Source organism: Podarcis melisellensis (assembly GCF_964234715.1).
Source record: "Podarcis melisellensis genome assembly, chromosome: 5".
NCBI lineage: Eukaryota > Metazoa > Chordata > Lepidosauria > Squamata > Lacertidae > Podarcis > Podarcis melisellensis.
In genome coordinates this window covers 14,742,540-14,765,891 of record NC_138537.1, presented here as the reverse complement: position 1 = coordinate 14,765,891, position 23,352 = coordinate 14,742,540, and the positions used below count along the sequence as shown (strand labels likewise).

General features: G+C 45.6%; 1 protein-coding gene and 1 long non-coding RNA gene across 2 annotated transcripts in view; both read left to right on the top strand.

The window, feature by feature from the left end:
• The window catches only part of LOC309370038, a 349,876-nt gene that overhangs the window by 52,629 nt on the left and 273,895 nt on the right, over positions 1-23,352 (top strand). The window lies entirely within an intron of this gene.
• FNDC3B (fibronectin type III domain containing 3B) overlaps positions 1,606-23,352 on the top strand; it is a 259,170-nt gene continuing 237,423 nt past the window's right edge. Inside the window, exon 1 of the mRNA XM_081910793.1 lies at positions 1,606-1,840. The gene's annotated coding sequence lies outside the window, so the exon portion shown is untranslated. The remainder of the gene's footprint in view (positions 1,841-23,352) is intronic.

Below are 23,352 nucleotides of genomic sequence, written 5' to 3'. Positions count from 1 at the left end.
CTTCATGAGATGCATCTCACTCAAAGTGCGCATGCCCTTCAGAAAGGGTTCATTGTTGATTTGGCTTCTCACAAGCAGTGGAAATGGCATCTCTAAAACAAAATAAAAACACTCCCAATCTGTGTTTGTATTTTGCATGGTGGCTAAAGGGAGCCAAACTGGTTTCGAAACCTTTTGAAATGCCCATTTTCATATGGCTCCCAGTTGTTTGCACGGGATGAGAGTGTGGACAGACTTCCATTGTGTCAGACCAATGTAACAGCTGCTTCATATTATTTTGTTGGTGGATGTTACAGGCCTCCTAGACACTGTTCCGAATGCCAAGGCACAGCTGGGATGTGCTGGGATAAGAGAGCTGCTCCTAAGCATGTTCAGAGTGCCTTTTCCAGGAAAATGTCCCAGTCCCACCCCCACACATCTGTGACCAGGAGGGGTGACTTCTCAGGACAGCTTTTAGATTTATTATTTAAAAGAGTATGCTTAAACACAAACACACTATGTTGCAGTTTCTTTTAATTCCAAAGAAAAAAAAATATATAAAGGGAGCATTGCAGACATTCCATATATACTGAGTCATGGTGGTTTTTTTTTAAAACGCAGGAATTCTGTATCCACTTACGCGGGAGTAAGCCGCATTGAACTCAGTAGGACTTACTTCTGAGTAGAGGTGTATAGGATGGCATTGTTTTTTTAAAAAACCACTTATGGGTTTTTTAAAAATAAAATGTGCTACCCAATCCATACTTCCAGTTGAGAATAAACTGTTTCTTTGAACATAGTGAATGAGCAGGCATAATTAAGATTGTTGCGTTACACACACAAAACTCTTGTGTTATTTTGGAAGAAATGACCAACTTGGTTTTCAACTTGCAGTTGTGGGGGCAATTATTCTGTATCCTCGTTCTGTCGCCAGCATGGATGGGCGGGTGAGATTAATGTTAAGGCACAGCATAACTAAACTGTTATTAATTGATTTTGTTTTAGGTGCCCTCGCGGGGGATTATTGCGGGGTAACAAACCGCAAACGGGGTGTGTGGCGGATGAATGGGAGAGGAATGAATTAGCGCATCCTGGGAGAATGCGCGGGGGGGGGCGTGTGTTCAGAGGCGCCCCCTTCCTCTTCTTCGCAGTCTGATCCAATGCACGCTTGTACAGACTGAGAAATGGGGGGGGGGGAGAGTACAACCCCCCCATCAAAAAAGGGAAAAAAGAGTGCATTGGCACGCAGGCATGCAGCTCGGACCTGTGCGCTCTTACTCGAGTTCAGTAAGGCTCTGCAAAGTGTGTCCCAGTAGGGTTTACTCTTGAGCAAAGTGTGTTGGAGATGGCAGTCTGGGTAGAGTCGCTTGCTCCTAACATCATCATCTTACTGTAATTTTTTTTAACTCCTCAGTCTTACTGGAGGGGGAAAAGAAAGAAAGGGAGCACTCCGTGCTTTATTTTTTAACGCAAGGCGGTTAATAAATTTGCAAAGTGCCTCTTTTTCCCCTCTCTCTCCCCCACCCTCTCCTTTTCCTCCTCCAGGCTCTGGATTTTCTGCGCCCGCCTCCCTCCTCAGCTGATTTCTTTTTTTCCCTCCCCCTCTCCTTTCCCACAGTAGCTTCTAATCCAGACTGTATGGTATGTGGGCTGGTCACAAATCCCCATGTGGTCCGACATCATTGACATGGCGGAATCCCCCACCAAACCCTACTGGTAGTTATTCCAGCTCGCTCGCCTGCCCGCCCAGCCACACAGCCCGGGGATTTACCGGACTTGCCTGCCCGCCTCCCTCTTCCGAAGAACGAGCAGGGCCATTCTCTCCAAGACAGCACCCCCGAGCCCCCGTTTCCAACACAAGGTAAGCGGAAAGGCTTTTCTTATCAGGCGTCTTTCTCTCCTTCCCACCCCCCCCCCCTATCAACCCCCCCAGGCTAGAAAATGCCAAGCGAGAGGCGAATTTCCCTCCCCTCCCGCTCCGGTTTGCAAATGCAAAGAAAAAATTCGCTCCGGGGCTTGTATTCTGATTGCAATTTAAAAAATAAAGACGCCCAGTTTAATATAACTCGGAAATACTGGAGCTTCTCTTCCCCCCCCCCCCAACACCTCTCTGCCTTTTACTACTCCGAGTGGGTTTTGCTACGCCCCCCCCCCCACGCCTCTTCCCAATCCGGATTCCTTTTGTTTCCGAAGTGGAAACTCCCCGAGTGTGAACGGTGTGTGTGCTCAAAAGGATGCGTCTAGCCTGGGCTTGCCTTGGGGGTCGGGATCGGGAAGGCGGTGGGGAGTAAAGGGGGGGGGGCAAAGGCTCCCTGGAGAGAAGGGGCAATGAGGGATCTCCGGAAAGTTTTGGGTTTTCTCTCTTTCCAGTTTGCTCCTTGCCCGGCGCCTTTAGGATCTCTCCGATCCGTGCGCCCCTCTCCCCCTCGCCGCCTCATTGCCCAATTACTCCTCGTTTAAGTTACACCACTATTTTTTCCAGTACTTTCGGGTCCTTGCCTACGCAAACTCTCTGGAAGGAGCAACTAGGGACTCACGGCTTGCTCAGTTCTTCTTTTTTAGGGGAATGGAGATAAATGTTTGCTGGGGTGGGGGAAACAGGAGAAGAGAATGCGAAGTAGACTCTTTTTTTGGAGAGGGGGAAAAGAATGCGTTTCTCTCCGGGTGCTCTTGGTGGTTGGGCACCGATTTCCTCGCCGTTGCAAATTCAGAGTGGCAGGAGAAGTCCATTCCTTCTCTCGCTCTCTCCCCCCCCCCGCCCATTTCCTGGAATTTGGCTTGGGAACGAGGCCTTGGATGCAAAGGGTTAGCGGCGGAGACGCGGGCGCCTGATTATATATATATATATATATATATATATATATATATATATATATATATTGTGGGTCTGGTTGCGTGGAATGGAGGAGGGATGAAAACGGGTTTGCTGCTGGTGCCGGAGCCCATCTGTAAGGGAGCCAGCCTGAGTGCTAGAGCTGCAATACGATTTCGTGTGTGTGTGTGCATTTTTATTTTTTTTTGCTGGGAAGGCGAGAGAGGGAGACAGACACACCATCATAACCTAGCAATCCAGACAGGCTCCTCGCCGCTGCCTTTTCTGCCCGGCTGCCCGCCCTTTTGCTTGGGCGCACTTCCTATCGTGTGCTTTAAACAGGGGCTTCCATCTCCGGCCTCCCGGCTTGCCCTCAATCCACATCAAACTTAAAGGATCGCATTATTTAAAATATTTTTTTTTAAAAAAGCAACAAAGCAACGCAGGTTTCAATGCAAAAAACAGCAACAACACACCCAGCCCCCGTTGGGAAGCGTAAAAATGGGATTTTCCTTGTCTCCATATAGGATCTTATATGTGCGTGAATGCAAACTGTGCCCCCCTCCCTGCCAATGACCGGGGGGGGGTTGTGTTGCGCGTGAGCAAAGCGGGGAGGGCCAGACGGGGGAATGGAATCCGGCCCGCGCAAAGGCGAAGGTTTGGCCCGGGGTTCCTCCGCTGCGCGCCAGCGTCGCGCACTGCCTCGCAGCCCCCTTCTGGATGATGCCTTGGAGGGAAGAGGTTTTGATACCCTTCAGGTGGAGGCAAACCAGCCAGCGCTGCTGCTGCTGCTCCTTCCTGTCGTTGCAACGCAGCCGGGGGCTACCCGGTCCCCCCGGTATTTGTTATTAATTTTTGCGCGTTGGAAAGGCGAGCCGAAGCCTTTCCAAAATGTCTGGATCCAGGGGGCACGTTGGAGAAAAGAGACCGAGACACACGCAGACGTCTCTCCTCCAGCCCGTCCTCCCACCAGGCCCCTCCCTTCCTCGCTGACGCCACTGGCAAACGGAGCGGGGGGGGCGGAGAAAGGAGGGGGGAAATTAAAAAAAAAAATATCTGGAAACTTTTGATTTCCCGTGCCAGACGCTCTCTTCTCCTACCGCCACCCACCCCCTTCCAACAAAATGGCACATTACCAGGAAATGGAACGCTGGAAGAAGGAGGGAGGAGAAGAAAAACTTTGCGAAGCAAAAACTCTTGCTTCTCCCTCCCTCCCCATCCTTGAAAACATTTCACTTAATTAGCTCTTACTTTTATTCATTTTTGCCTCTCTGATGATGTGCTTTGCCATTCCGTCAAAGAGAAATTCGCTCGGACCAAGGCCAAAGAGTTGGGGGGGGGGAGCGCTTTCTCTGAAGGCAGAATCTTTTAATTGCACCCCTTTTCTTTCTCATTTTTCTTTTCTTTTCCGCCAGCAGTTATCTTCTGGCGTTTGGACAGTTGAGATCTTGTCTGTGGGATGGAAGGGGAAGGCTGTAGCAAAAGAGGGGGCGGAGGAGGAGGAGGAGGAAGCGAAGACTCAAGTGTCAAGAATGTGCTTCTCAAAAAAATTTTTTGGAAGGGGGGGCCCTGTTTAAAACCTGGGGAAAATGGTGTTTGGAACTGATTACTCTGGCTGCAGAAGTGTGTGGCTGGCTTATATTGAGTCAGACCATTGAGCTTTGCAGTCTTTGGCATTTTCAGACCTAGGACCCACCTACAAACCAAACATGCATTTGGGGACCAATTTCTTTCGTTTTTTTACAGTATATTTTTGTATAGGAGTGCTGGTGCTGTCATGACTCACCTGGGACCAGGCTGTCAGTTGGAAGGCCAGCTGACTGCTACATCTTTCTGGGGTTGCAGGTTGGAGGGTTTTTTTGGGGGGGGCGTTGAACCCAAAGCTTTCTGGATGCAAAGTATGCTCTGTGCTAATCCTATAAAGGTTCCCCAACCATCTCCTTTGTATCATGTCTGCTCACCACCGATCTGATCTCTCATGCAGAAGTGGTAATGCTAGGTGCAGCTTGGAATGTTTGGAATTTTTACCACTGATTTCCTTCCTACCGGAGAGAGAGGCCTCCGCTGAGTGCGCTTTGCACTTCCTCACTGGTTAGCCTCAGTGTTGATCTGTACACTAGGGGATTCGCTTAAAGATCTGTAGAGTTGGGCCTGGAAGTGAATTCAGATCCTGACTTTGCTGAGTGACTGGGGATAAGATAATCTCTCTGCCTCAGATTTCGCAAGCATAACAGCGATATATGCCCAGTGAGATCAAACAAGGAGGAATGGGGAAATCGCTGCTAAATGGACCGTGTTTCTTCGGACAGAGCATCTTTTTCAAGCCTTCCGTTCGTTTCAGAGGGGTATGGGAAGTGCAGTTGCAACAAGAAGCAGGAAATGGAGGGAATCTGGTGTAATTACACTAGGATGTAATTACCAAAAAGGCAAAGTTTTTTCTCAGATGATTCTTGGCACCACCCATTTAAAACACATTTATATCACTTTAGCAGTCATAGCTTCTTCCAGATACTCCTGGGAAGTGTAGTTTGCCCCTTGCAGAGCTATAAGTACCAGCGCCCTTAGCCAACTACAGTTCCCATGACTCTTTGAGGGAACCTATGAGTGATAAAATGACACTGCTTTAAATGTCTAGCTGTTGTTGATGTTAGTGGGATGTTTGTGGCCTGACTTTTTTCTTACGGTTTTGGTCTTCATACTGTTGCTGGGCGAGGGGGCAGCAGGAATACTGAGTGTTCTTCCATATGAAATATAAATAAATCCTGTTTTACAGATATATGAAGGCCTGAGGCCTGTGAAACACTGATTCTCTACCAGGTTCTCCCTTTCATCTTAGGCGGGGTCAGAAAACTTTTTCAGCAGGGGGCCGGTCCACTGTCCCTCAGACCTTGTGGGGGGCCGGATTATATTTTGGAAAAAAATAATAATGATCGAATTCCTATGCCCCCACAAATAACCCAGAGATGCATTTTAAATAAAAGCACACATTCTACTCATGTAGGAAAACAGACATTAGTAGCACTGAATATTAGGCTAGAACCACATGCCAGTTTTCTATAGGAGCGTAGTGTCAAGGCCTAAGAGCTGGCATAGGCAAACTCAGCCCTCAAGATGTTTTGGGACTACAAATCCCATCATCCCTAGGTAACAGAACCAGTGGTCCGGGATGATGGGAGTTGTAGTCCCAAAAAACATCTTGAGGGCCGAGTTTGCCTATGCCTGCTCTTAGGCCTTGACACTACGCTCCTATAGAAAACTGGCATGTGGTTCTAGCCTAATATTCAGTGCTAATGTCTGTTTTCCCCTTGGTAGGAAGAATTGGGGGTAGGAAATGGACATTCCTTTTCTTTGGCAGGGAGAAGACTGTTCTGTGGATTATTATTAATATTGTTTCCAAAAAGGTGGATTCTGGGGCTGCGGGGTGGGAACTTGCAGATTAGCCAGCTCTTGTGTGGATCCCAGGAAGCATATTTGTGGGAGGCAAACAGGAGGTGTTTTTATTAAAATAATAATAATAATAAGTGGCATATTGTCATCGTTAGAATATTCTCCCATAATAATTGTGGGTGGCTGCTTCGCGGAATCATTCCTGTAATGGTGCTGTTGCTTAATTTATTTTGCACGGGGCAGAAAAACTGTCTAATTCACTCCACTAAAGCTCGTAAGCTCAGGGAACTTTTCCAATTATTCATTAAGAAGTTCATTTTTTAACTTTCCATAAGGGCATACCATCCCTTGTCGTGCACATAGCTTCTGAGATGATGATTATGAAGAAGAAGAAGAAGAGGAGGAGGAGGAGTTTGGATTTGATATCCCGCTTTATCACTACCCTAAGGAGTCTCAAAGTGGCTAACAACAGGGCCAAGTAAATTGGGGTTTGTGGGTTGCATCCTCTTCCTTGCTTTTCTCTCTTCTGGGGGTGGTTCAATGTAAACAAGAGGCCGAAATGATACAGGGTAGAGACAAGGCCAAAGAGGTTAACAAGGCTTGAGTGTGTATTTATATTGTATGAAGTAGTAATCAAAGGCTAGGGGGAAAATCTAGGCACCTAAAAATGTGGTGCCTAGGGTAGAAATTACCTCTTCCCCACACCTTGTTTCGTCATTCCTTGACTGAATGCATTCCATTTCAATTTCCCTTCATGCTTTGGTGCAAAGGAAGGATTACTTTGCCATTTATTGACCATATGAAGCTTTAAAGAAAGACCACGGGTGCATCTATCTCAGCGTTGCCTACCAGGATTTCAGCCAAGGGACATTCCTACCCCTACCTGAAGGCTGAAGCTGGGATCTTCTGCATTCACAGCCGACGTCCAGCCACTGAGCTACTGCCAATAAGAACTGTTTTGCTGCACTCAGCAAATTTCAAAACCCCTCTCAGTACTCTGGTTTGTGGGAAAGCCATGTTAATTTCAGAAGATAACAGCCAGCCTTTCCTCATTGTCGTATGGACAATGCACAGATTAGAAATTGGTGGCTAAAGATAATGAACCCTAGTTTGATTTGCTTTTAAGTGTGGATTTAATTTTTATACCACAGCTCCCCTAGCAATTAAAAACAGGATTTCCCAGTCTTGGGCTATAAAGTGTATGATTATAAAAGGGAATCGGACGTCTGCCTCAAAAAAAGAGCCTGTCTTGTGCACCTGTAGCTTGTGTGAATCTTGTGTTCCTGAGGCAATTAGATATTTGGCATAATAGCTTTCCATTCTTTAAATCAGGGGTCGGCAACCTAAGGCCCATGGGCCACAAGCGGCCCACGGGGGTCGTTTAACCGGCCCCCGAACCGCCCCCGAACCGAGCTGCCTGCTTGGCAAGTCCCCACAAGCTGTGCTAAACCGTCACAGTGGGGACTTGCTTCTGCGGCACCGGAAATTGCATTTGCGCAGATGCAGACGCTGGTAATCGCGGATGGGCGCGATCCGGCCCATGGAGGGATCTCCGCTGGAGTGAACTGGCCCAGGCGAGGTAAACCTTGCCGACCCCTGCTTTAAATACACTGGCTCAGTTTGCATGGATCAGCTCAAGTAGGCAGGCTCCTGGAGAGGAGATTGTGGCCGTTTTGCATCACCTTTGCTGCTCTTGCTATGCTCTACAGTCTACACCATGGTTTGGCATAGCATGTCATCCAAGTTTGTGGTTGGTCTCAATCCAGACGAACCATGAGCTGTAAACCGAGGTTTGTTCTTGACGCATCAGTGACTAGACCTGCAGGAGGCAACTTCCTATGTTTTTAAAAGCAGAAAAGGAATCCATGCATCACAGAATTCAACTTGAATTTGGATTGCTTTAGCACAGTATCTGCTTGCTTATCATTGCTAGGTTTTTTCTGGCTAAATAATTATGATGGAGATAATGGAATCACGGAAGTCTTTCCTCTCCCAAGAGAACAAGATGGTTTCTGACAGTATTTTCTGGGCAGTGTTGTCGATGTTCCTTCTTGCTTGCGCCATCGTCGTCTTGGTCACAGTCCTCTCCTGGCAGAAAGCTACAGAGAGCAATCCAGAAGTTCTATGCATAATCAGTCCAATAACTGGTGTGGTTGGATAGCTTGTGCTTCAAACATAGCTCATGTCTGGTCTCTCATGGAAACTGAATCACTTGCCATTTTTAAAATGGGTGAGCTCATCCACCGATCTGAGGTCATTGCTGGGATAGTGATGAGACATTTCTTTTATAAAGTTTTCCAAGTCCATACCTGAAATGTTTATAGGCTGAACTGCATGCATAACTGTCCCGCTTTATGGAGGCCAGATGAGTGGTGGCATTTGGTGAAATTTGGAGTATTGTATTTACTCGAATGTAACGCGCCATCGAATCTCATGCGCACCTCGGTTTTCAAAACCTTGAACCCCCCAAAAAGGAAAGAATTCGGTGGTGAATGTAAACGCGCCATTGAATCGCACTCTAAATTTCGCGACATAATTTGGACAAAAAAGGTGTGCATGACATTCGAGTAAATACAGTAGTTTTGTGGGTGTGCCCAAGGGACACAGTTGCTCTTTTTTGAGACTTGTACTCTTACTTAGTATTTTAGAACTGGGGTTTCCTCTTGGCACATCTTACAGGAGGGCAAAGGAGTTTTGTATAGGGTTGCCATCTAGCTGGGATTGGTCAGTTTCTTCTAATGTGTATTTTTAGCATCTACTTAATGAAGCCATTATTTTAGTGTGCCGGCACATGATCTCTGGAACTCCCTGCCTGTTGTCCTTAGGTAGGCACCCTCGCAGTACTGTTTTATAGGCCTGCTGAATACTTCTTTGTTTCAGCAAGCCAGTGTGGACACACAATTCAGTATTTACCTTTGTTTTCCATGATGCTTTTTGTGCATATTTGATTTTTAGTTATGGGGTTTTTTTTGGATTTCAGTCACGTTTTGCATATAGTTGGACTTGTGCGCCGCTTGTTGATATTTTTTAGCAAGTATTTTATAAATGTCCTGGGTAAGTAAGCAAATAAACGAATAGCATCACATGACGCAGAGATGGCGGAAGCTATATGGAAAGAGGCATCCATAATGAATAACCCACCTGTTCTTTGAAGACATTATCCTTCATTAATCCAGTGGTCCTTTTCAGAGGTTGCCATAAGTGGGTGGCAGGCCGCCTCCTCCTCCACTCTGCTGATTCATAAATGTGGAAAAAACCAGCATCTCCCCCTGCAAAGTCAGTTGCCATAGTGAACCTTTTACGTCTTGTAGTTGTTTTGTAAGCTAGCACAGTTTGCCAGAGATAAGTTATACCATTCATTTAAAGAAGGGTCTGTGCTCCCCCCCCCCAAAAAAATGATTTGTTTCCTCTGCCGTGCATGGATTCTAGCATAGTAGCCCCTTTGTGCCATTAACTGGTCAGGATGCTCAGGGTATATTCCTTAAAAAAAAGTTGCTAGAAGAAGAGTTTGGATTTGATATCCCGCTTTATCACTACCCGAAGGAGTCTCAAAAGCGGCTAACAATCTCCTTTCCCTTCCTACCCCACAACAAACACCCTGTGAGGTGAGTGGGGCTGAGAGACTTCAGAGAAGTGTGACTGGCCCAAGGTCACCCAGCAGCTGCAGGTGGAGGAGCGGAGACGCGAACCCGGTTCACCAGATTACGAGACTACTGTTCTCAACCACTACACCACGCTGGCTCCTAGAAGCTCCTAGAAGGCTAGGCCTGGTTGATCCAGAGATACAAGGCAGAACGTCCAGGTAGTATTCTACCCAATTTTTCATTGAGAAATTTGCCCACTTCCTTCTCCCAGTCGATAAGGGAAGCCACAGCTATGACACGCGAGTTAAGCAATAACGTTCTGTGTCTATTTGCAAAAAACAGGAAAGGGTGAGAAGGACAATTCGGTTGTCAGTCGCTGCCGGCATGGCCAGCACAGATCAAGGATGGTGGGAGATCCTAAGAGCTACAACTTTCTCATCTCTGATGGAAGGGATTGGGAATGCTCAACAGACTTTGCCAGAGTGTGCACAGAGAACATGCATGCCTTCTACAACATGCAGAGATGTCTCTGTAGATGAGTTGGCGCTGAAAGGAGAAAGTCTGAAATCCCACTGGCTATACCTGCTAGTTTTGAGAGTTGGAGTGAACTGTGTTTTTGATTTTAACATTAAGTGGTTAAAATGCATGTTCTCAGTTTAGGGCATATTTTGTGGATATTGAAGATTTTGGTATATTACTTTTTGCACCATGAGGAATACTGGGTTGTGGTTATTTGGAAGGGAAGTTCCGATGAAGGGAGTAGAAGGGGGAAATGTTCCAGGTTTGAGGAGCGACAGCAGTAACAGAACACTGCAACTCCTACTCAGAATTCATAGGAATTCATGAGTCATTGTTCTGGTAGGTTGGCATCCATGATCCTAAACTCATGACTTGGATGTGAAATCCATTTATTTCAGTAAAACTGGTGGTTGTGCTGTGTGATCTGTGTGGAAAGTAACATCAGGAAATGCCTATCAAGGTATTGATAGGAGACTTCGCTGGGGAGAGCTCTCATTAAAATCTTATTAGAAACCTAAACATTTAACGGAGCAAATGGGTTGTTTAATTGTACCTATTACGTGATTAATGCTTTCCCTCTGTAAACATTTGCCTTGCCATATTGTCATTACCCAGTTGTTTGTAATTGTGCAAAACGAGTATTGTGCAATGCTTATTTTTCTTAATGTCTGCCAAAGTCATTTTGAAAGTTAAAAGCCTAAACTAGATATAACTTTTAAGTTAAGTGGCAGGTTCGTAGAGAAGGTAAAAGGGGGGTTGGTTACGAGCCCAAAATACAAAAGCTTGCAAAAGTTTTGCCTTTCTTTCAGTATGGGACTAGAACCTACTGAACAAAACCCACAATTTACCTTGGAATTTCCTCTCTCTCTCTAACTGAGCAGAAATGGTGTATGAGCTGTGTTGGATATCTCCATCCCAGCAATAATGCAGGGTTGTGAAAAACCTTGACAGAAATCCTGGCACTCATTTTTTCAAGTTCTCTCTCAGGTTGTACCAGCTATATAGAATTCTTTCTAATAGGAGTCTAGCGTATCAAAAGCTTGCTTGTTTATGGCTGAGGTTTAGTGTCACTGTGCAATCTGCCCCTAGAGACCAAAGGTATGTGGGAAGAGAGGAGCTTTTCAAACAACAAAGGGGAAATAGGAGCTGATAGATATACAATGATAACAGGCCATCTACAGGCAGGAATGTCCCTCTATTTGAAAACAGATAAAGTCTTTCAACATTCTCTCTTTCTTACTCCCCGGAATTTGGTGGATGGCTTTCCCCCCCTTTTTCTTTTTAAGAAGCTGGTGTCTATGTGTCTTATGTGCTAGAGCAGAAAATTCTTCAGAGTACTGGATAGCGAGAAAGATGCTTTAAAGTGAATTTGTTCTTGAATTTGTGACACCACCCAGGAGAAAACATTCAAGCAGCAGCTGAAAGCACATTTATATGGAAGTCAGTTCTGCTGTAAACAATGAGTTCTGTGCTGGGCATCATCTCCCAGGAACTTCTTGTGAATTAAACGTGCATTAATGAATGAGAGATACCTGGGCATGGGGTGCATTTCCTTCCATGCAAGCTGTGTTCACTTCAAGGGGGGGCGGGGGCGGTGCTGGAGATATTATTGATGGGTTGCTTGTTTTTGATAGCAATGGCTTTCCAGCTTTTCTGGGGAAAGTTGGGGGTTCCTGGCTGGTCTTGCGAACAAGATCCTGCAAAAGACAGAATGGAGTTTGCAGGGGAAGATTGGCACATTCTGATGCAGAACCAGTGTGAGGCTGCCCAACGTGCGTTGAAAAGTGTGCTCAGTCCTAGAATATCCTCTGAAACACCCAGGTGCTGAAATTGTTCCTTGGCAAACTGGGGTCTGAATGGCGCAGCTCAAGGCTTTTAAATGCTGGCCCTAGAAAGTGGGAGGGCTGTCTACTCCAGGCAGCAAAATCCTTCAAGAAGGTGTAAAGCTTAAGTGATTGGTTTATATAGGATCCGGGTGTGCATCAGTGATGCAGGTTTAATGGGAATTGGTGGGGCGTACAGTTTATTGCAGTGGAAGCAAACAAAGTGTGTGTGTAAATGGAGTCGGTGAAGTCCGGTGGGAAGAACCGTGCAGTTTGCTGCCTTCCGCAGGGAAGCAGCGTTCTCTAAGGGCATTGCACTGAAGTCAACGATTTGCAAGGATGAATTGCTCACCTGTGTAGTGTCAGAGGTTTTTAAAGATTAGAACGGCTGTTCCAAGTGTGTTTGTTCTGCGATTTTGCTAATAGGGAGTCTGAAACTGTGTCCGTTAAAGCTTAAGCCCCAACAGGGTGCCGCAACAAGCATTGATGCGTCTTTGCTGTATTAGATTAATAGGACTACGCTCGTGACATATGGGCTAATCTTCAAGTAGCTGCATTATGATATAAATTGGAAAATGTCGCATAATAATTTGGAGGTCTTTAAGCAGAGGCTTGACAACCATATGTCAGGAGTGCTCTGATGGTGTTTCCTGCTTGGCAGGGGGTTGGACTCGATGGCCCTTGTGGTCTCTTCCAACTCTATGATTCTATGATTCTATGAAAATGAATGCTACTTTGCAATTTATTTAAATTTATGTAGTTTATATTGGAAGCTGCCCAGAGGGGCTGGGGCAACCCAGTCAGATTGGTGGGGTATATATTATTATTATTATTATTATTATTATTATTATTATTATTATTTTCTGGTACTGGGTGCATTTCTGTGTTTCTGAAAGCCTCTTAAAGCTAGTCAGCACTCAAATTTCAGTTCTGCCATCCACTTCCAGAGCTCTTGGTCCCACTGCGAGGGAATTCCTTGTACCAGGCTGGGTTGTGTATGGAAATGAGACATAAGTGAGGGTAACATAGTAATGCAGAAATCCAGAATACATCAGAACAGTGGAATGCTTCTTTCAGGCCTGTTTTTGGTGGGGAAGGGACAATGAAGGCATTTTAAGGTCGCTCAAGCACCCATGGATGTCATATTGGTGATCCCTGTTCTATAAGCTCCTTTGAGCCTCAGGAGTTGGAGAGAACCAATGTTTACCTGAGTCTGTTTGTAACATAGCAGCAGTTGTTTTCTTGGCAAGCTGGGCAGATTTTACTGGCTCGTTCCCACTGCCTAGGAACTGCTGTTGGACAAAACCCGACAAGAATTTGATTTTGGCAGCGCTGCAGATCTCAAAGAAACTGGGGGTGGGGTATATGTGCTTGTGTGCACACACTTTAACCGTCACAGCGAAGTGACATTTACTACTTTCTAGCTATATAATACTATGCAAATGGAAAAATGCCTTACAGTCCTTAATGGTCAACCGAACTGCAGAAATGGCATGATGTGGGCTGTTGTTCCTGTGATGGCTTTTGGTAATCTTACAAGGTCCAGTCGTGGCTGACTCTGGGGTTGCAGCGCTCATCTCGCTTTATTGGCCGAGGGAGCCAGCGTACAGCTTCCAGGTCATGTCTGGCGAACCAGAGCAGGCCACGGAAACGCCATTTACCCTTCTGCCAGAGCGGTACCTATTTATCTACTTGCACTTTGACATGCTTTCGAACTGCTAGGTTGGCAGGAACAGGGACCAAGCAATGGGAGCTCTCCCTGCCGACCTTCTGATCGGCAAGTCCTAGGCTCTGCGGTTTAACCCACAGCGCCACCATGCTCAAATGGTAGCTTGTTGTGTATTTTGCAAGCTGCTTCAGGAAGAATGTCTCAAAATCCCATTATAGCGCTGTTAAATTACAGTACTGTACTCTGCAGACTCCCTTGGCCCCTGCAGCTGCATATTTCGAGGGAATGTGGGCAGTGGAAGAGAAGTCCTGTATTGGGGAAGCTTCTTGCACTGAACATAAATTTTTGAACCCTCCACTTTAGATGAAAAGGAGCTTCAGGAAAAGCGCCCCACGTTCTGATTGGGAATAGCAGACCCACTGTGGATTATATTCTGTGGTTTTAAAGCTATAGAGCAAGAATGTCACACCAATCACTCGTGTCTTCCCTGTGTGTTTTGGCCTGGCTGGAATCATAGAATTGTAGGGTGGAGAGGGCCCCAAGGGTCATCTAGTCTGACCCCCTGTGTTCTTGAACCCTGATAATGCCTCAAGGTTGCATGGATGGAGAGAGGGTTGTAGACACTAGCCTGGACTCATCATCTCAGGGTCATGGGTTCAAGTCACACATTGGACAAAAGATTCCTGCATTGCAGGTTTGGACCTTCGGACTCCCTTCCAACTTTGCAATTCTATGATGGTAAGTAATGCTCAGATTTGTTCTTGCTCCGCCTTCTTTTTGCCTCTTGCCCGCCCACCACTGGAATATGCTCCCTGGAAGGTGGCCCCTGGGGCGAAAATGGGGTTCTCCTGCGCTGTTAGTTCAGGAGATTTTCCTGAGTGAAACAGTTTTATTCAGAGTGGATTCAGACTGTTGGAAAACCCATCTGTTTGATCATAGTTGGGACAACAGTTTGCGACTCTTAGCAAAAAGGTGAGAGATTTGTTCCGATGCCGGGGGTCAGATGACGGCAAGATTTTCATATGCTAGTTTCCACTGAGTCATCTGTAGAGTTCAGGAGGGGGAGTGCTTGCAAACTGGTGTCATGCACTGGCAAGACGATTAGGAAATACTTTGTTTTTAAAAGCCAGCCTTCTTCTTCTCCTTCTTCTTCTTGCAAGGTAGCTTTTGCATGTTATAGTTGTGTAGCCGTGGAAGGTGTTATCACGGAATAAAGGCGTTGCATATAGAGGAGCTCCTTGCTTTTAAAATGCTACCTTGAGAGAAGGTAAAATGACAAGGAGGAGATCTCTGTGGGATGATGGCTTGTTTCACCCACTGCCAACTGTTTCTTGTCTAAGATTTTTGCCTGCGGTACTAGCACAATTCTGTATTTGTCTATTTCTAAGAGAGCCCCACTGTGTTCAGAGTGAGTTACTTCCCAGGTCAGCATGCATAGGATTGCAACCTCACTGTTCTTAAACTTGTCTTCTATCCTGTCCGGTAGGCTCAGGGCAGCATGTCTTGTTTTAAAATATCATTGCTCAATGCACACAGAAGGTCTATAACCAACCCTTCTGAGAGAATTGACCTCAAAGGTCAGCAGGGGTTGTGTCATCATTGTATCTTGAGCAGTTTCTTCTAGGAAAGGAAGTTGCCCCTGAGGAAGACATCCACTCAGTGGACCGGTCCTCAGTCAGCTGTATTGTTCCTTAAAAGTCTGCAGAGTTTTGTGGCATCTAAAAGTCCCCTGAAAGATTTGTTGTGGTGCAAGCTCACTTCACCAGATGGTCTCTTCTGCACAGAGATAAACCTGGGAGGGTTTATGGCCCCTCAAGAAACTTTCAAGAGCAGCTGGCCTGGGCTGCATACACACCATACATTTAAAACACCTCGCCACAAGAGAGTCCTGGGAACTGTAGTTTGCGCCTCGTGGAACTATAACTCCCAGCGCCCTTACCAAACCACTTTCCCCAGATTATTTGGGGAGGCGGATTCTTTAAATATATATTGTGTATGCACCCTAGCAGTGTTATCTCTTTGGAAACATTTACAGTGGTACCTCGGGTTACAGACGCTTCAGGTTACAGACTCCGCTAACCCAGAAATAGTACCTCTGGTTAAGAACTTTACTTCACGATCAGAACAGAAATCGCGCAGCGGCGGCAGCAGCAGGAGGCCCCATTAGCTAAAGTGGTGTCTCAGGTTAAGAACAGTTTCAGGTTAAGAACGGACCTCCAGAACGAATTAAGTTCTTAACCCGAGGTACCACTGTAATATTTCTTGGGCACTGCCTGAGGACTGTTTTCTCCTTTTCCCTGGACTGGTTCCTCTCCCTCTCCCTCAACTTCGCTTGTGCCCTATCCTTGCTTCTGTTCTAATAACTGCAGGGACGGCCTGTTTCCTGAGGTGGAGAGAAAAAAAGTGATAAGGAGAAGAGCTTTACCTGATAAACACCAGCCAGGCCAGGCCAAACCTTCGTGGATCGGATGTGACCTGAGGGGCTTGTATTTCTGAGCGTCAAGACTATTCTCGATTAACAATCTCTTTACGCCACAATAGCTTGCACTTTTAAGTTTCTGTGCAGTGCGGCAAACATTGTGGTAGAAGCTGGACAAACGAAACCTTTACAACCACAAGTCAGTTCCTGTGAAGGGCAGTTGTGTGTTTGCATGCTCTAATGTTGGGATATTGAAAGCGTCCCTCTGTTTTTCCAAACGGGAAATGGGGGTATATGTTGCTGTGTCATAAAATGTGCTGCCTCGAGGCAGGCCACCCTCACCTTTCCTAATAACTGGGACATATACCCCCTTGCTGTGTCCAGGGCAGCTGTCTACCAGCTCCGTCTGGTACGCAGGCTGAGACCCTACTTGCCCGCAGACTGTCTCGCCAGAGTGGTGCATGCTCTGGTTATCTCCCGCTTGGACTACTGCAATGCGCTCTACGTGGGGCTACCTTTGAAGGTGACCTGGAAACTACAACTAATACAGAATGCGGCAGCTAGACTGGTGACTGGGAGCAGCCGCCGATACCACATAACACCAGTCTTGAAAGACCTACACTGGCTCCCAGTACGTTTCCGAGCACAATTCGAAGTGTTGCTGCTGGCCTTTAAAGCCCTAAATGGCCTTGGTCCAGTATACCTGAAGGAGCGTCTCCACCCCCATCGTTCTACCCGGACATTGAGGTCCAGCCTTGAGGGCCTTTTGGTGGTTCCCTCACAGTGAGAAGCCAAGTTACAGGGAACCAGGCAGAGGGCCTTCTTGGTAGTGGCGCCCGCTCTGTGGAAAGCCCTCCCACAAGATGTCAAAGAGATAAACAACTACCAGACTTTTAGAAGACATCTGAAGGCAGCCCTGTTTAGGGAAGCTTTTAATATATGATGCATTATGGTATTTTAATATTTTGTTGGAAGCCGCCCAGAATGGCTGGGGAAGCCGAGCCAGATGGGTGGGGTATAAATAAATAAATAAATAAATAATTGCCCAAAAATGTTAAGCCCCTTTTGTTTTCGCACAAACTGCAGCATGCAACTTTGGGGATTCGCTTTCTGAAGGGCACTGTCCACCCAGCTGCTTTTCTTCTCCTCCCACGCAGCCTCGTCCCCAGCTCCTTGTGCAAGCTGCAAATTCTGCAGAACTGTTTACCCATCCACTCACCCCTCTGTCCCGCCCACTTGCTGAAATCTGCAAAACGTTATAAGTCATGGACACTCGGGGAGGGGGAAGACCCTGACTCGTGATGCCTCCGATCAGATGCGTAGCCCTGCAAACTGTAAAAAAGAAGAAGAATTTGATTTTGTGTGTTTCCTCGTTTGCACACCAATATTGATGTGCAGCAAGAAGCAGGGGGTGTTGGCTCAGGAAAAGAAAAGAAAGAGGGGAAAATAGGGAGAAGAAGCAATAGCTCAAGGCAGTGCTGGGCTGCAGCCCTTCTTGGAAAAGACAGATATGACCACAGCAATGCTTGCCTGGGTCTCCTTCCAGATTAGATTACTGTTAATGAAAACAATGCACTATCCACTTTGCTGTTGAGAAAGACAATCCTATTAAAATGCCAGAAAGTTCAAAACTGTGAAGAATCCCCAGGAGGAGAGGCACTTAGAAAAATGACTCAAACGGCACCAGAGTATATATTGTGTTAAGAATCTCAGCCGACATTAAGATGTACGTTGTTCATCCCCGATATTGTTATTTAATAGAATCATGGAATTGTTGCATTGGAAGAGATCCTGAGGGTCGTCCAACTGGAGGGAGTGACTAGAGAATGAGACTTCTCTTTAATAGGCTCTTGTCTTTGGAATACTTGCCCAGAGAAGCATGCCTGGCGCAAACATCATCATGCAACAGGTTAATATGGAGGCTGCTTGTGACCAGCTGAGCCAAATGCAGTAGCCTGTGGCCACCACCAGCAGGCCCTTAAAAAAAAAAGTTTAAGAGGACAGCAAAAACTCAAATATAACTTTCATTCTTCCTGCCTGCAAATGCTGTGATCAAAAAAACGAAGATCATGGCCACTGGTCCCATCACCTCCTGGCAAATAGAAGGGGAAGAAATGGAGGCAGTGGGAGATTTTACTTTCTTGGGCTCTATGATCACTGCAGATGGTGACAGCAGTCACAAAATTAAAAGACACCTGCTTCTTGGAGAAAAGCAATGACAAACCTAGACAGCATCTTAAAAAGCAGAGACATCACCTTGCCAACAAAGGTCCGTATAGTTAAAGCTATGGTTTTCCCAGTAGTGATGTATGGAAGTGAGAGCTGGACCATAAAGGAGGCTGATCGCCAAAGAATTGATGCTTTTGAATTATGGTGCTGGAGGAGACTCTTGAGAGTCCCATGGACTGCAAGAAGATCAAACCTATCCATTCTGAAGGAAATCAGCCCTGAGTGCTCACTGGAAGGACAGATCGTGAAGCTGAGGCTCCAATACTTTGGCCACCTCATGAGAAGAGAAGACTTCCTGGAAAAGACCCTGATGTTGGGAAAGATGGAGGGCACAAGGAGAAGGGGACGACAGAGGACGAGATGGTTGGATAGTGTTCTCGAAGCTACCAACATGAGTTTGACAAAACTGTGGGAGGCAGTGGAAGACAGGAGTGCCTGGCGTGCTCTGGTCCATGGGGTCATGAAGAGTTGGACACGACTAAATGATTTAACAACAACAAAGAGAGCAGGGACGGGGGTTTTGAAGGCGACAATACATGGTTTAGCTTGGCGGGTCACAAGTTGTGCATGCATGCTTGTGTGTGCTAGGTGCTGTAAACCGTGGCTGAATAAAACATATCGGTCCCGTTTGGAAGAGAACACTGGTTGGGGGTGGATGCCCAGTTTAAGCTGGAGAGAGGGGGTTGCATGGAATTGTAAGATTCCTGGTAGGCTGCTTTTAGTCATCTTGTCTCTGTGGTTGTGTGCTGTGCACATGCATTTAGCGGGTTGAAATTTGATATATAAAAAATGCATTTAGTGCCAAGGTGATATTATGATGCCACCCCGTGCTGTATTGTGCAATCCTGTTGGGGACAATTTAGCTTACTGCGCAAATAGCAGCAGATGTTCCTTCTGGGGCTTGAACCATGCTGTGTTAATAGGTATTCTATTAGATGTTTGTGGAGCAGTGGAACAGAACTGTTATTGCATTAGGGCGTTAAATCATTTTAACAGGAGAGGAGCTCATGGTTAAATCTGTTTTTGTCAGCGTTCAATATGTTGCGGCTTCATTCACAAAAGTCTAGCGGTTTATGTAGTTTTCTAACAGTACATATAGGGGTGCTGGTTAATCCTCAGTGTAATAATGCTGTTCCTTTTACTTTCTTTATTAAAATCGGGGAGGGACCCACAGCAAAACAAACCCCACAGGATTTCACCACCACTGTTCTTAACTGGGCAAAGCATCATCACGTGTTTAACTGTATGTGTGTTTTTGTATGTGTGCAATCTGAAACGATAGGTAAATAATCATTCCCTATGTAACCTTAAACTTACAGGTAGAGCACTTTTATTTTAAATATTCATAGGCTGTCTTTCCTGAACCAAGCCGACTTAAAGTGGCAAGCTTGTGATACAAGCAGAATCGCAGTAGCTTTACATTATTAAACATAAAAACGTTTCTTATGAATAATCATTTATCGCTAAACAATTTGCCATATGCTCTAGGAGATACTTAAAAATGCATATGTGCCGCTGCTACGAAAGCAGAGAAATTCCTAGCTGGTACATCTGTTTTTCCTTGCCACCAAAAATTCATCTCCTCCGCACCAATTTTTCTGCATAAGGAACGCTGGAATGGGGCAGCCGCTGATAAGGTCTTTGCGGGCACATCATAAAAAGGACAAAACGACAAACGGGGTGAGTTCAGTTTCCAACCCTGCAAATATAAAACTTCAACTTAAACAGTATATCTAGAAGAATCACCCAGAGCAGCAGAGGGCAGGTGACTGGCAGGTTTAGGGGGGCCTTTTTCTCAGGCTGTCTACTCTGTTCAACAGCTGGAATCAATCAGTCAATTTTCATTGTAAATAGCCAAAAGGCCTTTACAATGGACGATGGAGAATAGAAGAAAACTTTCAACTAAAATCATAACACGCAACCTGTAGCAGTTTACAACACAAAAAAGAAATTTACAACATTAAGACTTGAGATTGAAGTGCATTCACACAGCTGGAACGGAGCTTCTTGGCTGCCAGTGCGAATTTGGCTACCTGGTGTGTAATATACAGATGTTCATCTGCTAGGAGTTTCACTGTCACTTCCTGTGCGAATTGACCTGGAAGCCAATTAAGAATTGGCAATACAGTGGTACCTCGGGTTACATACGCTTCAGGTTACATACGCTTCAGGTTACAGAACTCCGCTAACTCAGAAATAGTACCTCAAGTTAAGAACTTTGCTTCAGGATGAGAACAGAAATTGTGCTCCAGCAGCACGGCAGCAGCAGGAGGTCCCATTAGCTAAAGTGGTGCTTCAGGTTAAGAACAGTTTCAGGTTAAGAACGGGACCTCCGGAATTAATTAAGTACGTAACCAGAGGTACCACTGTATAAATTTTCCTCTGGGAGTCACATACAGGGGGGAAATCAACAGGATGTGTGAGGTCCACTTACCTGACTGCATCCATGTCTACATTTGCGATCCGTATGGGCAATTCCCCGATATCTCCCCTCTAAATATGCCAGGGGCATCTGTTGAAATCTTAGTTCTACAAAGGCCCTGCATAGTTGTGGGAAGTTCAGTGTCTCAAGGTAAGGGGGCCTTGAGTTGGCATAACGTACTGGCTTGCTTGGATATAGTTGAGCATGAAGTTGGTATCTTATGTGCTATGCCACAAACTTTTTTAGCAGGCTTCGCTTTTTGCTGACTTGACCTGTTTATTAATGCTAACTGTGATAACCAGCAGTTCATGACTTCTTCTCCAATACCTTGTTTGTGCTTGTTAAGTAAACCTGAGAATGCTTCTTGTGACTCACTTCAAACCGATTCCGTGAGCTAAGAGACACAGCAAATGGCCCAGGTCTTCCTGATAAGGCAGTGCACTTTTCTGGAAATGTAGCCTTGAAAGGAGAAAAAAAAAAAAAGGTCTGATAAACCTGATTTCCTATTTTTGTTTAAAATGCACTTTGAAGTGCACGGCCTCCTGACAGCCAAGTTTCTTTCCTCTTTTTTTGGTTTCATGTTTTCCCCTCCCAAAGTGATCTCAGCAGGATCATCAAGGTCTGCTAAATTGCTTGGCGCAGCAGACAGGAAATGGATCTGTTTGTATAAGTTATGCAACCCTGCTAGGAAAAAAAAGAGAGAGCCCGAGGGAGACACATGGGTAACAGAACCAAAGGGGATGAGTCTGATAGTTTAAGCAGCAGTTAATGTGGTTCGGAATAATAACCTTAAGAGGTGCGAATGAGAGAGAAGTTGTTGAAAATCACGGCACCATTGCAGTTGCTTCTAAACTGTGAATTGGCTTTTCAGCTTAGCTTCTGGGCTTCTTTGGAAAATAGTCTGTATAATGTTAGCTGGCATTCAAAGCTCTGAAATCTGGGTAATTGACAACAGTTACTTAACACGGGATCTGGATCTGGATGCAGTTGGGTGACAACTAACCAGGAAATCGGATTTGCCTGTTCCTGTGACTTTGCTTGGTCTATAAGAACAGGGGTGGCTAATTTCAGCCCTCCAGATGTTGGACTAAAATTCCCACCACCTTTGACTATTGGCCATGCTGGCTGAGGGCTGGTGGTAGTTGCAAACAGCATCTGGATGGCCACAGTAGCTATCGCTGCTGAGGTTAGCAGGTGAGGCTTTTTACAGCATGCAGGAAAGTGTGCATTGGCCCCTGACAGTGTCATCATAGGCAACCCTGGGTGGGAGAGCCAAGAGAGAAACTTGAGTTTGTGTGTGCAGAGGAAGATTTGCAAGGCCTGCTCTTGGGTATATTCAAGGTAATGCTGAAAGAAAGCTTTAGGTGTTCTTTATAACTATAGATTCTAGGTGTTCTAGGGGAATAAATTATTCCCTCGTCACCTCTGATAGTCTTCGTAAATGATAGCCTCTCTTAATTACGCACAGTCGCTGTGAGGTTACATAGGGTGTAGGTTTATTTTCTGTCTGTGGCAGAAGGGTCTCATCCTATTTTGCAGATAGGATTCAGTAACATCTCCGCAAACTCAGGTTGTGCAACAAATCTGCTTATTAAAAAAAGAGGAAAACACAAGACTTTTTGAAGTAAGGAAAGTAATGAGAAATCGCACCTGAAAGCACGGGATAACAATTGCTTGAGACGGCTTTGTAATGTTGTCAACAAATTGTGCTGACAACATATAGGCAACACAATATAAACTTCTCACAAAGTTTGTGCAAACAAATTGGGATGACTGGTCAATAAGCAAGTCATCTGGAAGCAACTTCAGCTCTGGTAAAAAGTTCCTGCGTAAGAGTTTCATTTTCCTCCAGTTACCATGCTATTGCACAATTTTTCTGACGCTGACCAAAATCTATTGTTTTTACAGTGCCTATCTGAGCTGACTGTTCTGTTCTTTCATTCATCCGTCCTTCCTTCCTTAAAGCTTATTTGTGAGCTTCTGTTGTTGTTTTTTTACCATGTGATTTTAAAGAGAAAGGTCATTACCCTTCAGAAAGCGGGGGTGGGGAGGAGAAGTAACCCTTCGTGAGCATTCCTTCAGCTTTTATAAATTGAGGAAAAGAGAAAAGGAAGCTAAGAAGACTGAAATTACAGGTTCTTTGCAGGGTGGAAAAAAGTACTTCTATGCTGCTTAACTCCGTATCTAATAAGGGAGTTTTTGGCAGCACGTAGTCTGATCTGCTTTTCTTACAAACTGCTACAGTATTCAAATTATTGAATGCAAAAAACATTTGTGGGCTCTTAAAATCGCCCATTACCACATTCCCCCCCCAAAGGTCCTCCAAACTTACCTGTGAAATGGGATGCAGCAAAGACAAGATGCTCCTCAGCCGAGCACCGCAGTCCCACTGAGGAGAGCATGCAGGACTACATATCCCATCATGCCTGGTGGGAACGAGATTCTAATGGAGTTCATTTCCTTGGGAGAGAGGGAACTGGAATTGCATTCCTCTCCCCTTGCTCCAAGT